Below are 17,440 nucleotides of genomic sequence, written 5' to 3'. Positions count from 1 at the left end.
GAATTCCCCTTAACTTCCAGCATCCATCTTGGTATATCCTTCACTGTAGCGTTTTTTAGAGGTTTAACATTCAATAATATATGATCTGCAATTTCTTCCGGTAGTACATCCCTTAAAAACAATTCATCCAATACTTTATTTTTGGTTAGGTCCTTCACAATCTTATACCTATCATCCCATTTAAAATTATCCCCTATGATTGAGTATAGACAACCCAATCCTATGTAATTATCATGTCGTAACAATGCTGATCCCTAAATTGTTTGCCACCAAATTTGGTGTTCAATCAAGTCTCTAGCCAGTAGTATCTTTTTCCACACTTGGATCCATTAAAACTAGAAGCTTCCAAAACACTAGATTATGACATGTTTGTTTGCAGTATTTATTGTTTCTATACACACTCTATATTGATGTTTTGTTCCTTAAGATCCACACAAGTCTATAAAAAAATACCTTTGATACATCTTATACCATCTAAACCAAATACGCCTTTCAACTTCAGGTATGCATAGATTTTCCATCTAGTCCAATGTTTTCCTCAGCCCCCAATGCAACTACTCCAATAAAATTGAGCTGTAATTTTATGAATATGGTTTGACACATTTAGAGGTTGTTTTATGACGGATAGGTAGTGAACTAGAATGCTCCGAAATATATGCTTAATTAGGACAATCCTTCCTCTATAGGATAATTGCTTTCCTTTCTAGTCTTGTGGTTTAGCTCTAATTTTCTAAATTATTTTCTAATAATAGACTTTTGGTTTCCCTTTGTAGAAGATAGGGTATCCCAGATAGGTAAAGGTAACCCTTTCCTTATAATCATATTGGTACTTCATTCATAGCTTCACTACCTTATGTTACACTAGGATGCAAATAAATAACTATCTAGTCCTAGTTTACCAATTGTCCTGACACTTTCTCCAAAGATGTGGCTATCATTTGCATGGTCCATATTTTAGCTTTACATGGTATAATTAAGACATCCCCAAAGGCTAGATGATTGATCATAGGACTTTTCCTGTGCATTCCAAATCTCATTAATTACTTTGTCATCATAAATTTATTCAGTGCCTTTGATATAACTTCAATCGCAATGATTTAAAAAGTTATAGAAAAGGGTTCTCCTTGCATTGCTCTTTAGATGATTTGAAAAAACCTCTCGATTATCCTTTTAATAATATGAAGTACGAATTATTTCTTATAACACTAAACACGATATCTATGATTCTTTATCTATATCATATCTTCCTTAGCACTTTGATTAGAAACATCTATTCCACCCTGTCATCAGCTTTCATCATGTCAAATTTTAAAAAAAATTGTGTGGCTTACCTCTTTTCCTTATTTTAGTGATAATCTCTTGAACTAGTAGGATATTTTTAATTATGTTTCTTACCTAGAAAAATCATGCTTGTTCAGGACAAATTATGCTAGGTAGTACCATCTTTATACTCTCTTGAATAATTCTTGGAGGATCTTTAGGAAAAAGTTGCAAAGAGATATGGACCTCAGATCCAAAAAGGTGTGAATATTGGTTTTCTTTGGAAAGACAACTAGGCTTTTTTGAGAGGTAAATCTCGGTATTTTTTCCCTACAAAAAGAATCCCTGACCATGTTATATTTGTCCTCTCTAACTATTCCCCAAGATTCTTTATAAAAATATCATGTCATACCATCTGGTCCTACCAACAATACTTTTATTCAAACCCATAATTGCATCAATCACCTCATACATTTTGGCATTTTTTTTGAGTTCCATATTTTGTTCATTGGAAATAACAAAAGGAAAGTCTTTTAACATACAAAAATTGTTATTTTCCTCTTGTTTAGTGAATTGACTTCAGTAAAAATCAATTGTTGCCTAAAATTTTTGCTATTTCTTTCACCATCTTTAAACCACTTCATTCCTACTTTTTTCCTCCGTAATTCTTCTTCCAGGGGTAGATATCATCTAAGCTTTGCTTTTGCCCTATGTTGTTTCTTCTTGTTATCCCAAGTATGATTCTCTTCAAATTTCATATACATTACGTTTACAGTATCTTTAAGAATTTCAATCTCCTAAAAAACATTACCGAAGATCTCTTTAATCCAATGTGTGAGGTCTTTCTTTACCTTCTTCAATTTATACTAGAATAAGGTAAAAGGTTTCCCTCAAACTTATCCCTCCAATTCTACCTTACTATCTCTTTTAATGATTCTTCTTTGATCTAGAATGTAAAAAATATGAATGGTTTGACCACCATTTCATTACAATGTTTAAGAATGATTGAGAATGGTGAATGATCTAAACCACTTCTGACCAAGTGCTCTATATCCAATACTAGAAAAGTGCTCAGCATCATATCATTACATATGACCCTATTTAGACTTTTGAAAATCCAATCCTCATCATTCATTTCATTCAAATAAGTTTACATACTCCCCTTAAATCCAATGTCTTCTAAGGTGCATACATTTATACAATAATTAAAATCTGTTGCTTCTGCATCTGTGATAGGTAAAACTCCTAGCTTTTCCTTACTATTTATAATAACATTAAAATATCCTATTACAATCCATAAATTCTGTATAGCATTTTCTATATCAACAATAAAGTCACATAACTACAATCTCTCTTTTTGTGTACACTTTTCATAAACTATTGTTATTACGACATTTATCCTAGCTATTGATTTATTAATTTCAAGGTAAATTTTGGATCATCATCCTTAATCACTTTTATATCTAACAGCTTATCTATAAACACCCAAATTTTCCTATTAGAGTTGGACACTGTAAGTTGTATCCAAGCTACCTTCTGTACACTTCAAATCCCTTATATCTTGAAAAGGTTCCATAAGCCTAGTAAAATATAAATGGTATTTTATATATTTTTAATTGGTCTAGTAAATTCCTTATAAAGTATTCACTAATTTGATAATATCAAGGAATTCCTTAGAAGTAACTTTTAGCCACTGCAACCCTTGTAATCCTTGATAAAGCCTGAGTTGATTTCTTATCTCCAATAGTCTTTTGTATATTCTAATCCAAGTCACTTGTGTCTATATCTTGTTTTTTTTATTCTTTCCTCCTCCTTGTAGGATATTATCCTTTACTACTAAAGGTAGTGCTCTTTCATTATCAACTTCTAAAATCATTAATGCACATGTCTTCTGATTACTCTCTTCTTCTTTTTGTTCCTCCATCTATTTTCTTTGTATGGTGTTACTAGACATCTACTTTTGAATTTCCTCATCCCTTTCCTTAAACTTATTACTTGTATTCTTAATTAGTAAGAATTTTTATGAAAACTTTGAGTTACCCATTCCTCAGTATTTTTCACTGTTGTCTTCTTTAACTGCTTCTTTCTTCGCCTGTTCCCCCTTTGATGTATCCATAATTTTACGTCTTGTACTTATTCTTCTTCTTTCACCCATTCCATCTTATTATGGTTGGTTCCAACTACCTTACCACTTTTAAGTACTTTTCTTTGATTCGTGGTTGGTCCTATCACTGGCTTTGTTGTTTCGTTTAGCTCGTTGAGTTCATATTAATGCTACATTTCAAATAATCTAGGATGAATTCCAAAAACTAGCTTCATCATGCCCGTGTAGGCAATATTACTTACAATACTTTGGCATGTAATAATATTATTTTTTCCATTTTGATTTGATTTTTATCTGTAGCATCCTTCTCCTTATTTACCTTACTTTTTGTGGTAGTTCAACAACTAAATCAACTTCAATCTTTAATTTTTTCACAACTTGGTCGTGTTTTATTCCTAGTTACTACATCAACTATTAATTGCTTCATACCTACTCAGTGACACGACCTAACAGGGGCCTTATCATAATGGGAATCCCAAGTCCAACCAAGACTGGGGACTACCCCCGTTACCCAAGCCGACCATCCAAACGCATACCTTTAGTCGGATGAATTTTAAATGTATAACATGATAGCTTAAATGAACCAATCCAGAATCTAGGATAGGTCCATAACCTTGACCAACCCAAGAAATTCTGCCAATCCAATACCTAACCAGTAACCATACAAAAACCAAAACAATTACCAAGTTCCTTTCCATAACATAACATAAAAGTATGGAACAATCATAAATTTAGTCAAACGGTATTAGCCCCAATACCAATGCCAATAGTAAGGCTGGCACCACTACCAACCCTACCCATTCTAACTTATAGTAGTTCTACAAAGTCACTAAATCAAAACAAAAATAAAATTCGGTTGGGACATGCCCCTAAGCATAGCCAAAACCAATGTCTATGAAATAATAAAATAATTTAAATACATCCATGATATCAAATGGATCCTTCAGAAGTATTGAAGCTTGCCACTTCAATCGAATAGCTGATCCTGGATATGATTACTAAGAAAAAGAAGTAGAATGGCTAGTTCTTTCATTGCATAGGGATACAGTCACCCGAAGATGGGTTAGCGGGTGAATTCTTGCAAGTACTCAGGGCAAGGATAAAATAAAGCCAACCTTTAAAACAATGTAAACCAACCATATGCATTCACAACCATTTTTACATATATATAACCATGATGGGAACAGGAACCGGGTTTAGCATGCACTAAAAACCATTAACTTGCGTATGTGTAGCTTAACTGTCCTAGAACTGCCCACGGGCTATATGGGTCCAGTGTAACCGCCTGAACGGGCCCCAATGCGTGTAGCCGCAACGGAGATACCATAGGAGTAGGGGATTCCCAAGTACCCTTTGCTCTCTAGGATGCATATATACAACTGTAACTTAGGGGATTCCTATGTACCCTATATGGTCATCATGACCAATTCCTTATGCCAGCAAACATGAGTTTCTAGTGTCCATCGATTATGCTCACACATTCATGGTTAGCTATCACACCCTGCCATTATTACCCACTTAAAACCATTACCACATAATTAAAATCACTATTCCATTTGTTATTAACAAAGTCTATAAGTAGTGGTATCATCATACTGACTATAGCTTGCAAGCAATGTCCTTATCCATCCTTTTAGAGAAGAAAGAATTCCCATGTACCCATATATTACATTATTAAGTTGAATTAGTGGAATCCCATGTACCCCACAAATTATTACATTATTAAGTTTACTTGGGGCATTCCCTTGTACCCCACAAAGCTTTCAATTAGACCAACCATAACCACCAAAACCGTAACAATTAACCTTTCCAAACCATTTAAACCATTTAGGGTTCCATCACCAAGTTGAACCATGCAATAATTCCATTAAAAGTTCAACCATGTTGTAAAACAATTCTCATTGGCATTTTATCAAACACATTGGGGGTATAGTGTTTCCAAAACAAAAACCAAGTACCAATTAACCATTCCCATGCAACCAAATGTCTAAACCAACATTATAAAATGTTAATCCATAATTAAAACATGGGAAAACCATAACAATGCATTTTTAACAAAAACCCCTAACATATAAGTTAAAACCCAAACCGTACAACAATTATTCCGTGAATACAATTCATAAAACATGTCTTTAGTTTGAACTAAAAGTGAAGGGGAAGTATATTTCCTTATATTAAGAAGAAGATTAGATGAAATCACTCATATGAGCTTCAATTGACCACCACGAAAGAAACCCTAGCTTTTGCTTAACCCAAGAGACGAGAGATATTTTGAAAGAGTTTATAGTGTTTGATTAATTGAAGTTGGTTAATGAAGCCCTAAAAAGGTATTTTAATTTGTAGGATCCCAAGGAGTTATAAGGGGAAATGTCCAGATAACCCCCAACTTAAACAGTATTAATTATTCATAGGAGGTTACGACCAACCCCATCCGTACCCTAGGGTACGAGTGGTACCCAGAACTCGTAACCCAAGCATAATCCCATCCCCTACACTAACCAACCTATGTCTCCAAAGCCTAACTATTACCCAATCATACGATTGGTACCCATAAATCATACCCTAGGCAGAATCAAGAGAGGTTTACACTGTCCAATATATGAGTTGGATTATACCACTTGTACTATATCTCACAACCCATGGTGAGTGGCTCGTACTCAGATCTAAGTTAAGTTACTAAGTTTCAGATTAAGTGAATGAAAATCCAACCATACGACCCATCACCCACCATACGACTCATACCCACCCAAGTCGTACCCATTCTAGAAACCAACAGAACCCACAAAACAACACTGATTTGCATATGACAAACACTATGCCAACTGTATTCCCTCGTACAACTAGTACCACCTAGTCGTATGATGTATAGAAATAAGAAATCCAGGAAATTTTCTAATGGTTAGATTCGAGGGTGTTCCAGTCTCTACCACTATAATCATTATCCCCAAATGTCGAACAAGGTAGTATAAGTACAAGTTATAACCCAACATAGCCATTCCTAGCTTTAATTAAGTTAGAAAAAAGATACAAGGAAATTAGCCTTACTTTAACCATGATATGATCAAGAACACATACCTTCTACATAGATATCCGGAGCTGAAAAATAATGTAGATTCTTGGAATTTATGTCTGCTTCCGCTTCTCGAGAAGCTTCTTCTACCTTGTTGTTCCGCCATAGACCCTTAACCGAAGCTACATCCTTGATCCACAACCAATGAATCTTTCGATCTAAGATCTTAACCAAGACCTATTCATAAGACAGAGAATTCGAGATACCCAATTCTTCCAAAGAAACAACCAATGAAGGATCACCTATACAATTTCTCAACATAGAGACATCAAAATACTGAATGAATGGAGCTTAAACTTGAAGGAAACTCTAATTCATATACCACGTTACCAACTTTCCTCAAAAATACATAAGGACCAATATACTGGGGACTAAGTTTCCCATTCTTCCCGAACCACATTACTTCTTTCATGGGAGATACCTTTAGGAGCACTTTATCCCCAACCTCAAACTCTAAGACCCTATGCCTTACATCTGCATAGGACTTTTGGCAACTCCGGGAAGTCTTAAACCTATCCTAAATCACCTTCATCTTCTCTATAGCCTGATAAACTGAATTTGGGCTAAACATATCTGCCTTACCAAACTCAAACCATTCAATAGGAGATCTATACCTTCTACCATACAATACCTCAAAAGGGGACATACCATTACTAGAATAAAATACATTGTTGTAAGAAAACTCTATAAGAGGTAGATGCTCAACCCAACTACCACCACAATTAATCACACATGCATGAAGCATACCCTTCAATGTCTGAATAGTCCTTTCTACTTGCTTATCTATTCGCAGGAGAAAAATAGTACCTAGACTAACTTTAGTACTTAACCTTTTCTAAAATAATCGGCAAAAGTGAGACAAAAAGTGCATACCATGATTAGAGATAATCAAAAAAGGTACCCAACACAACTTCACAATCTCATGAAGATACATCCTCATATAATCCTTAGTTAAAATGTTAATCCTCCCTGGCATGAAGTGGCTGACTTTATGATCCTATCCATGAAGACCCAATAAAAATCAAATTGGTTCTAAGACTGAGGAAGACCAGTAATGGAAACCTTGTTGATCACCTCCATTCTGATTTTGACAATTCAATCTCTTGATACAAGCCTCCATGTCTCATGTGCTCAACTTTCACTTATTGACATACTAAACACTTGGCCATAAAATTAGACATGTCTTTCTTTATACCATTCCACCAACATATCTCCTTGAGATCATGATATATTTTCATTGAATTGGGATGAACAATGTAGTTCGATTCATACGCCTCAGCCAATACTTTTTCATACAAACCATCAACGTAAGAAACACATAACCACCTTTAGTTCCGTAAGGTACCATAACCATTGATCCCAAATAAAATTACCTTTTTCCCACATACATCACTCTTGATTTTCATAGACACAGTATCAAGCATTTGCTTCTCCTTGATCTCTGCACCAAGAGATGACCAAACTATTTCCTGTACCAATACACCACCATTCTAGAAGTCCAAAAGGAAAACTCTAATATTAGGAAAGTGGTGAATATCCTTCACCAAATCCCATATCTCCTTATCTATATGAGCTAAACTCATGTCATAGCCCTTGAGAAGCTCAAGCTATCTTCTCTGTATGAGGTTAATATTCTTCAAACTAAAGACAAACTGGAGACTCTCATGATCATAAAAGATGTCCATGTGCACTCCATATAAGTAGTGCTGCCAGATTTTCAATACAAATACAACATCTAACAATTCCAGATCGTGAGTTGGATAATTCCTCTCATTCACTTTCAAATGCCTAGAAGCATAGGTAATCACCTTGCCATGCTGCATTGACACACAACCAAGTCCCACTCGAGATGCATCGTAATAAACTGCAACCCCCTCAATTCCTTCAGGCAAAGGCAAAATTGCATTTGAAATTAGCTTATCCCCTAGCTTCTCAAAACTATCCCCACAAGTATCTGACCAAGAGAAATTTACCTTCTTTTGAGTCAACTTAAATAATGGGGAAGCTATCATTGAGAAACTTTCCACAAACGTCCTATAATATCCAACCAAAACCAAGAAGTTCCAAATGTCTATTAGAGTCCTGGGTCTAGGCAATTTCTTAACCACCACCACCTTGTATGGATCCACAAAGATCCCCCTATTAGAATGAATATGACTGGAAAAAGTAACAACGTTAAAGCAGAACTCTAATTTAGAGAATTTAGCATACAAATACTGCTCTTTAAAGGTTTGTAACACCACACAATGGTGATTGGCATGATCCACCTCTCTCTTAGAATATACCTGGATATCATCAATGAACAGAAAATAAAATAATCCAGAAATTAATGCAAGACCTTATTAATCAGATCTATGAATTCCCCCTGGGGTATTGGTGAAATCAAATAACATAACTAAGAACTCAAAGCGACCATACAGAGTACGAAAAGATGTCTTAAAGGTATACACCTCCCTAATCTTAATTTGATGATACTTAGACCAAAAATCTATCTTAGAAAAGAATTTGGCACCTTGCAATTAATCAAACTAGTCATCTATTCTTGGAAGAGGATACTTGTTCTGAACGTTCACCTTATTCAACTACCGATGGTCAACACATATCCGAAGGGAACAATCTTTCTTACAAACGAATATCACTATTGTAACCCAGGGGATACACTGGGACAAATGAAACCCTTGTCTAAAGGTTACTCTAGTTCCTCCTTAACCAAAGCCATTTTATCAGAAGAATTAAATATTGGACGAGTTATCAAAACCAAATCAATCCCAAACTTAATCTAACTATCTAGAGGAACACCAAGAGGATCATCTAAAAATACCTCGGGAAACTCATTCACCACCGAAACTAAATATAAAGAAGGACCTTCTGAGATAGAATGTTTAACCTAGACCACAGTCGAGAAACCCTTTAGAGATTAACCTTTGATCCCTAATATATGATATGAGATTCCCCTTGGGAGCTAAGGAACCACCCTTCTATTCAATAATCATCTTACCAAGGAACCTAAAGACAACTCTATGAAAGGACGCATAGCACAAATGTAACTAATCCATACACAAAATAACATCAAAATCCAACATATCTAATTCAAAAAAATACACCAAAGTATCTTTACTACTAAATTATACCACACACCTCTTATAGAATATTTTCCAACCATAATGTCATCGATCAGGTTAGAAATAGAAAAAGGATCTGAAATAACCTTAGGATCAAAAACAAAATACACAGCCACAAATGGGTAACATAAGAGAGTGTGGACACTGGATCAAATAAATTATAAACATCCCAAGAAAAAAGTTGTAATATACCATTCACAACATCAGATAATGCCTTAGTCTCTTATTAGGTAGAAAGAGCATACAACTGATTCTGGCCAATTGATAAGGCTCAACTTACATGTTAATTTAATTGCAAGGTAGTCATCATCAATATAATTACCCAACTTTGAGTCGAGGTTGAATCCATAAGGAACAATGTGAGTGTCTATTAAACAAGTTCAAAATTAAAGTTACTTTTTACGTTCAAACCTAAGGTACAAGTATTTTGAGTGCTTTTGAATGTTTTCAAATTTTTAGGACAATTCTTAGGCTTCTAAAGGAATAATTCGAGACTAAGAATAATTAGAGTGTAATCAATTAGGAATGGATCGTGGTATTAAATATTCCTAGGAGATAACTAGTATGAGCAGATCTATGAAAGGTAGCATCAAATTTTAATTAATGTGTGAGTGGGTAGGCTAGGTTTGTGGTTTTGGTGTTAGTCTTTCAAGAAAATACAAAAATTCACCCATGGATTATTTCAAATACCTCACAGGTGTTGACATTCCAATTAACCCAAAAGCATTAATTTAACAACTTTATTTCTAGGATGATGTTCAAGAGATAGTAATTCCACATTTTATCCTTGTTTCTAAGATAACAAAATAGGAATACCTACTATCTACATTATTGTTCACAAATGTTTATGTCACCTACATCCCTTTTTCAAGGATGATGTAGGATCTATACTATCCACATCCCTCTTTCAAGGATGATGTAGGAATTTTAGGGGAAATTGAGGTTCTCACCAATAATTCCCATTTTGAGTTCAATCATTTGTGAAATCCATCAATATTAACCAGAAATTGGAGCTAACAATCAATATCCACATACTTGATCCCTACTCAAACATAATACCAAGAGAAAGATCTAGAAAATCATAAATATATTGAACATAAATATACCAATATTTCTATTAAAGTTATTTATTAAAAATAAACAGATGGACAACCTCACTTCAAAATCCAATGAATCTAATTGATTCTTGTCTCAAATTAGTACAAATTTAAGCTCCAATTCCAAATAAAACAAAACCCTAAAACTAAGCTAAGTTGTAGATGAAAGATGAATAATGGATAAAGATGGTGAAAAATGAACTAAAAACCCTTATATGAGCCCCAATTCCATATTTCAATTATTATAAAACTATTCTTGAAACTTTTCTGCTCTACTGCGATTGCCACCTCTTCACTGCATTTGTGACTCCCGTGATTGAGGTAGACATATCACGATCGCCCTCCGATGGATATGTTGAATAGTTGGAACACTACCCTCAAGCCGTTATTACAGTAACTAAGGGTCAATTTTTAGGCTTGATTTCTAGCATTTTGCTCTTTTCTTTTGCATTTAACCTATTTTTGACTTGAATGACTAGATCATATTTCCTTTTCAACTTTTCCTACACAAATTATAATTAAGTAAGAGATTAACAAAAAAATTATGAAAAAACATGGTAATTTAGGCTTAAAATGTGCTAGAAAATTCTCAAATTGATGACTTATCAACACCCCCAAACGTAAACTAATACTTGTTCTCAAGACACTAAGAATAATTTGATGAGATAGGTTTTTCAACTCATATCCATCAAAGAGAAAGCTATACTAAAGGAACAAGATAACAAAGCTCTATAGAGACATTTAAACATGTCATGGCAACAACTGAACAAAAATTTTTCAATAAGCACATATTTATGAAGCTAGGATGAAAATTTATATCACATGAACATGCCAAATCAGCAAAGCATTCTCAACAAAGTATCTTAAGAGGAGACAAAAAATCTTCAAAGATTGTCTGAATCTTCACAATAAAACTTACTTAACCTATTTACCCAAACCGAGAGTAAGACTTCACCCTCTACCCAAAAGTATTGATGTCGCTCACAAGAAAAAGATAATTCCATACATAAAAAAGATATTGAAATTTCTAAAGGATCTCAAATAATGAAAGAATTCACAATCACTCTTGCAAAGAAATTCAAGTCCAATGAGTAGAACCATGGCTTGCCCTTTGAGGTTTTTTCGCCACTAATGTAGACTTACCTAGTTTGGAATCACCAAGGTCTTGTGAGACAAGAGGAAGGTTAGAGGTGAGGGAAGGAATATATATGGATCAAGTAACTAAAAGACCTCTTTCAAGGCAATTACTCAACCCCTTCTACCCCCAAAATTTTCAAACTCTACACCTTATTCTCCTTCAATTCATTTCCCCTATTGCCATACCGCTTTTTCCATAATGTTTACCAAATAATTCAATGCCACCATTTTCTTTCTTCATTTCTTTGACTTTTTCAAGATACTTTCTAACTATAAGCCCTTCTTAGCCCTTCATTTATACAATTTCTCTTTAAGTCCTATGGGCTAGTAGATTCAACTTTATTATTAATCATATCTCTTGTCGTTTAAGCATAAAGAACATGAGTTGACAACCATACATACACCTTTCGTGGCTCATCCTAAAACATCACATTTATCCCCTCGAAACTTGGATTTTGAACCACCCTCACATTATTCTCCCAACTATATAAACCCCCCTCCCCTTAAACTTAGGCTTTCGCCTATATTTCATTTATTAGAATCATACAATGTATCAAAGAATGTTAAGTGATAAAAGGAAGATTTTAAAAAGGGCTTAGGTGTTTTAGAAAAGTTATCATTGGACAAATAAAGAAAAATGGGTAAAAAGATTAAAAGAGGTTAAATAGGGAAAAGTGTTATGGTGGAAATTTAGCAATGTGATGGGTAAAAAATGGCCTTGGATCATTCTACAAACCAAGCTTGTCTATTATTTTGCTTTAAACACACTCGGAACAAGTTCTACACTACACATATGTAAAAGAATTATATAAAAATCTACCACCCATGGCATCGTACTCATAGAGCAAAAAGTTAGTCTCCTAACCAATGTGAGCAATTTGAGGTTAATAAGTTACTCTGAGTCAAGGACTCATCCTTGCAAAGAGAGAGCCAAAAATTGAATTTAATGATCTCATTTAAAAGAAAGCTCAAAAAACATCCTTGATCATTTTCAAAAAGAAAACTATACATTTTTTAATTTTTTTCTAAAAATTATTTCATTTCTTGCCAATGTCATTTCAAAAGTATTTTTGAACTTTTACCTCTTCCTAAACAATTAAAGAAAAACTTGACTTAATGGAAGGAAACATTATCATTACACTTCATGGGATTCCTTCCTCACAACTTCACATATTGTCCATTTAGCTCATAAAACACTTATGGCTCCAATAAAAATACAAACGACCATATACCCTTAAGAATGACATCACCTAATCTATTATAGGAAAAGGGAAGCTATCATGTTCCTTGGATTACTTATACTTCAACCAGAGATGCTATGATAAGTAAAATAATTAATCATACCATAGACACAACATTCATCAACAATTTCAACCAAAAACCACCTTTTATCCCACTTGTAAGTCCAGTATGACTTAAAGTTATACTCCAAAAATGATCACACAATGCCCTAAGAAAGTTTACATTAACCTTTACAAGAATATAAGACATTTCTTTCTTATTGACATCTTAGCAAACATGTGGTGTGTATGAAAAGTAAGAGCTTGAACAGGTAAACTAAAAACACATGTGAACAAGTCAAATGTACCAATTTATAACCAAACACACCACTTGTAATCATACAAACCTAATTAAGTCACCCACCACTCAATTAAACAAACAATCCTAAAGTGGGTGTTTCATCAAACAAATGGTGTGCTCTAGTGTATGAATGAAAGAATTTACAATTCAGCATTTGAGGCAAGGCATACATTCAAAAATCTTCATCCCAACAACTACATTCTACAAAATTAAGCTCAAATGAATTAAATTCTAACCAAAAAAAATTATGGAATATGATCATGGTTTGTATTTTAAAGATCTTACCTCTTAAGCTCACTAAAGAGAGGAAAGTGATGAAAAGAAAGTCCAATATACTTATCTAGGGTTTCATTCTTGAGGTACCTATTCCAACTTGTGCTATCACCTACAAACACAAAAACAAAATAAGTTAAAACTTAAACAAAAAATGATAAAAAACATTAAGAAAAATTCCTTGGCTTGCCTCCCTAAAAACACCTTAGTTAATGTTGCGGTATGACATCTTTTACCTACAATCTATGTATCCATTTGGAAGACTTGAAACGATGCCCCAACTTTTGATCAATACTTCTTTGTGACACTTGGGGATGAGGCAACGATGCATTGATACTACCTCTATCATGTCATTTGAAGATTTGAATATTTTACCCAACTTCAATTCAAATTTATAAATAGGCTCATTGGGTATCTGTGAGGACAACAAATATCCACTTGTTACACCTATAACTTTGCATTTGTTGACCTTCAAGTCGTGGAATTACTTTTACCCTTTTGGAATGGCAAAATCTAATGTGTAAGATTTTGTTTCTCGCATCAAAAATTTATCATTTTCTTAGGTGGTTCGACTTTCTTCACATCCACCAAGAATAATATTTAAAAGTTTTTCGAGTAAGGTTTTCTTCCTAATTACGAAGTTGCATCCTCCTCAACATTCTCACACTAAAATTAACTAGAGCCTTCACAAAGAATTGTCTTTCCTTTTTCTTTTGACTCTAGTACTATTTCCTCATGCTTGGCATTATCTCTCATATTTGGTTTGGTTGGTTGGGAAACCATTTAGGGTTCTTCACTATCAAGCTCTTTGTTAGTGACATGACTTGATATCTTTTCTTTATTCTCTTTATTTTAAAGAATGGGTGTATTGTTGGTACTTGAAAGATTGATGCCCTCATCCACTTCTTCTTTTTTTTTCATTACTCTTTCCAAATGCTGCCATGGATTAAAGCAAGTTGTGCACATCCTCTTCAAACATAGTTTCCTGTTCCAAAAGAGTTTGAAGCATTTTCAACACCATTGTATCCGGTATGTTGTTCTTCCTTTTTCACACTATTAGACCTATCAAACTTATAAGAAGAACTAGCATACTTGTTAGCATAACTAGGGGGAGGGGCATTTGGATAGTAACTCCAATGTCCATCTCGACCACCGCACAAAGAACAATCATATTCCCTATAGGATTAATATGGTGCTCACATATCTTCCCAGGGAAGTATATCTACAATCTCACCAAAAGTGGGGTCCTTCAAAACATGGACAAGGGTAATCAAGATAGGATTTCCAACTAACAAAATCATATTTGTCCCAACATGCCATAGTGATAAAAATAACTAGATACCTAACACAAGAACAAAAGTAAAATCACCCACAAATATTTACAAGTTTGAATCCAAGCAAGTAGGCTAAAGTTTCAAACTAACCCAATACATCAAATTATTCCCCAGCAATGACGCCATTTTTTATAATGCTCAACTTACATGTCAGTTTAAGTGCAAGGAGGTTGTCATCAATATAATTACCAAAGTTTTAGTCAGAGTCAAATCCATGAAGAAAAACATGAGTGGTGATTAAAGAACTTTGAAATTAAAGCTATTTGTTAAGTTCAAACCTAAGGTACAAGTATTTTGGGGGATTTTGTAAGATAATTGTTGGGCTTCTAAAGGACAAATCGAGACTAAGAATAATTAGCGTGTGATAAATTAGGAATGGATCTTGGGATTATGTTTTCCTAGGAGAAAACTAGTGTGAGCAGATATATGAAAGATAGAATCAAATTTTAATTAAGTGGGTAGGCTAGTTTCGGGGTTTCGGTGTTAGTCTTTCAACAAAATACAGAAATATGACCCATGGATTCTCTCAAATACCTCATGGGTGTTGATATTATAATCAACCCAAAAACCTTATTTAACATCCCTATTTCTAAGATGATGTTCAAGAGATAGCAATTCCACATTTTACCCTTATTTCTAAGACAACAAAATGGGAATAACTACTATCTACATTATTTTTCACAAATTTTTTAGCCACCTACATCCCCTTTACAAGGATAATATATGATCTATAATACCCACATCTCTCTTTCAAGGATGATGTAGGAATATCAAAGGAAACTGAGGTTCTCACCAATAATTCCCATTTTGCATTTAAACATTTGTGAATCCCAACAACATTAACCACAAATTGGAGCTAAGAATCAATATCCACACACTTGCACCCTACTCAAACATAATTCCAAGAGGTAGATCTAGCAAATCATAAAGATAGTAAACCCAAATATACAAAAATTTCCATAAAAGTTATTCATTAAGAATAAAGAAGGGGAAAACCGCACTTTAAAATCCAATTAATCTTCAATGGGTGTGCCAAACATACAGTTTGGAGTTTCTCTAATTGATTCTTGTCTCAAATTAGTACAAATTTAAGCTCCAAGATCCCAAGAAAAAAATCCTACAACTAAGCTAAGTTGATGATGAAAGATAAATCATGGCTAAAGACGATAAAAAATGAGATAAAAAGCCTTATTTATGTCCCAATTCCATATTTTTCAGATATCACAAAAAATTCCTTGAAAACTTTTTACTCTACCGTGATATCCACCTTTTCACTGCATTCGTGACTCCCCTGATCGTGGTAGTCATATTTTCATTGCCCTTAATTGACTTGTAGACTACTTACGATTGCAACCTTAGGCCGTGATCACGGTAACTAAGGGTCGACTTTTAGGATTTATTTATAGCATGTCTCTTTTTTCATATTAAACCTCTTTTTGACTTGGATGACTTGATCATTTTTCCTTTCCAACTTTTCTTACACAAGTGAGGATTAAGTAGGAGATTAAAACAAAATCATTGCAAAAGCATGGTAATTTACCCTTAAAATATACTAAAAAAAATCCTCAAATTGATGACTTATCACCTTTTCCAGTACTAGAAGTAGAAAAAGGCACATAAGTAACACCCTTAGGTGTAGGAGTAGATGAAAAGGCAACTAAAACCTTATTCACTCCTAAAGCAACCTTACGAATTAGATAATTTCTAAGCATGTGGCCTGGTTGGGCATATTTAAAGCACTCGTACCTCCCCTCATTAAAGAAGTTTTGATACAACTGACCATAGAACATAAAAAAGTACATAATGAAGTTAACTATGCCCCACTTGCCTTAGATTGGGCACCCTGTGCCCTAAAGTTGTCTCCACCCCATTGACATCTATCACACGACTGCTTCGGGTAACGAGCACTAGCTGTAGAGAAAGAAGCAAAACTTTCCCACTTCTTCTTTGGCCACTTACCACCATCCTGACTACTTTGTTGTTGATCCTCACCTTGGTCAGTAAACCTGAACCTCTTACCCCGCCTTTTACCTATCTCTGCCTGATTCATCTTATTCTCTTCCACCTATTGCATATGAACAACCAAACTATAAATATCCATTTCCTTGATCAGCAATGTAGTCATACTTTAAAGGATAAAATACGAAGACAGTCCTGAAGCAAACTTTCTCATCTTGCCCCTCATATCAGACACTAATTTTAGAGCATACTTAGATAGCTGGTGAAATTTCAAGGCTTAATCCTTGACCGATATCTTTCCCTATTATAGATTAACAAACTCCTCTGCTTTTGCTTCCCTTAACTCCTGAGGAAAAAAGAAGACCAAAAATGTATTGGAGAAAGTCTCCTATAAAATAACTCCTCAACATCACTCCTTGCTTTATCCCATTCCTCGTACCATTGGTATGACATATCTTTGAGCTGATAAGCTGTAAACTCCACACCTTCCATATTCATGGCAT

At 34.3% G+C, this 17,440-nt stretch overlaps 1 pseudogene; it reads right to left on the bottom strand.

The window, feature by feature from the left end:
• Positions 1 to 17,028, bottom strand: part of LOC107841471 — a 134,121-nt pseudogene extending 117,093 nt beyond the window's left edge.
• Between the last annotated feature and the right edge of the window lie 412 nt (positions 17,029 to 17,440).

The sequence above is a fragment of the Capsicum annuum genome, chromosome 9 (genome assembly GCF_002878395.1).
Source record: "Capsicum annuum cultivar UCD-10X-F1 chromosome 9, UCD10Xv1.1, whole genome shotgun sequence".
NCBI lineage: Eukaryota > Viridiplantae > Streptophyta > Magnoliopsida > Solanales > Solanaceae > Capsicum > Capsicum annuum.
The sequence above is the reverse complement of the archived record's forward strand: the minus strand, read 5'-3'. Positions and strand labels throughout refer to the sequence as shown.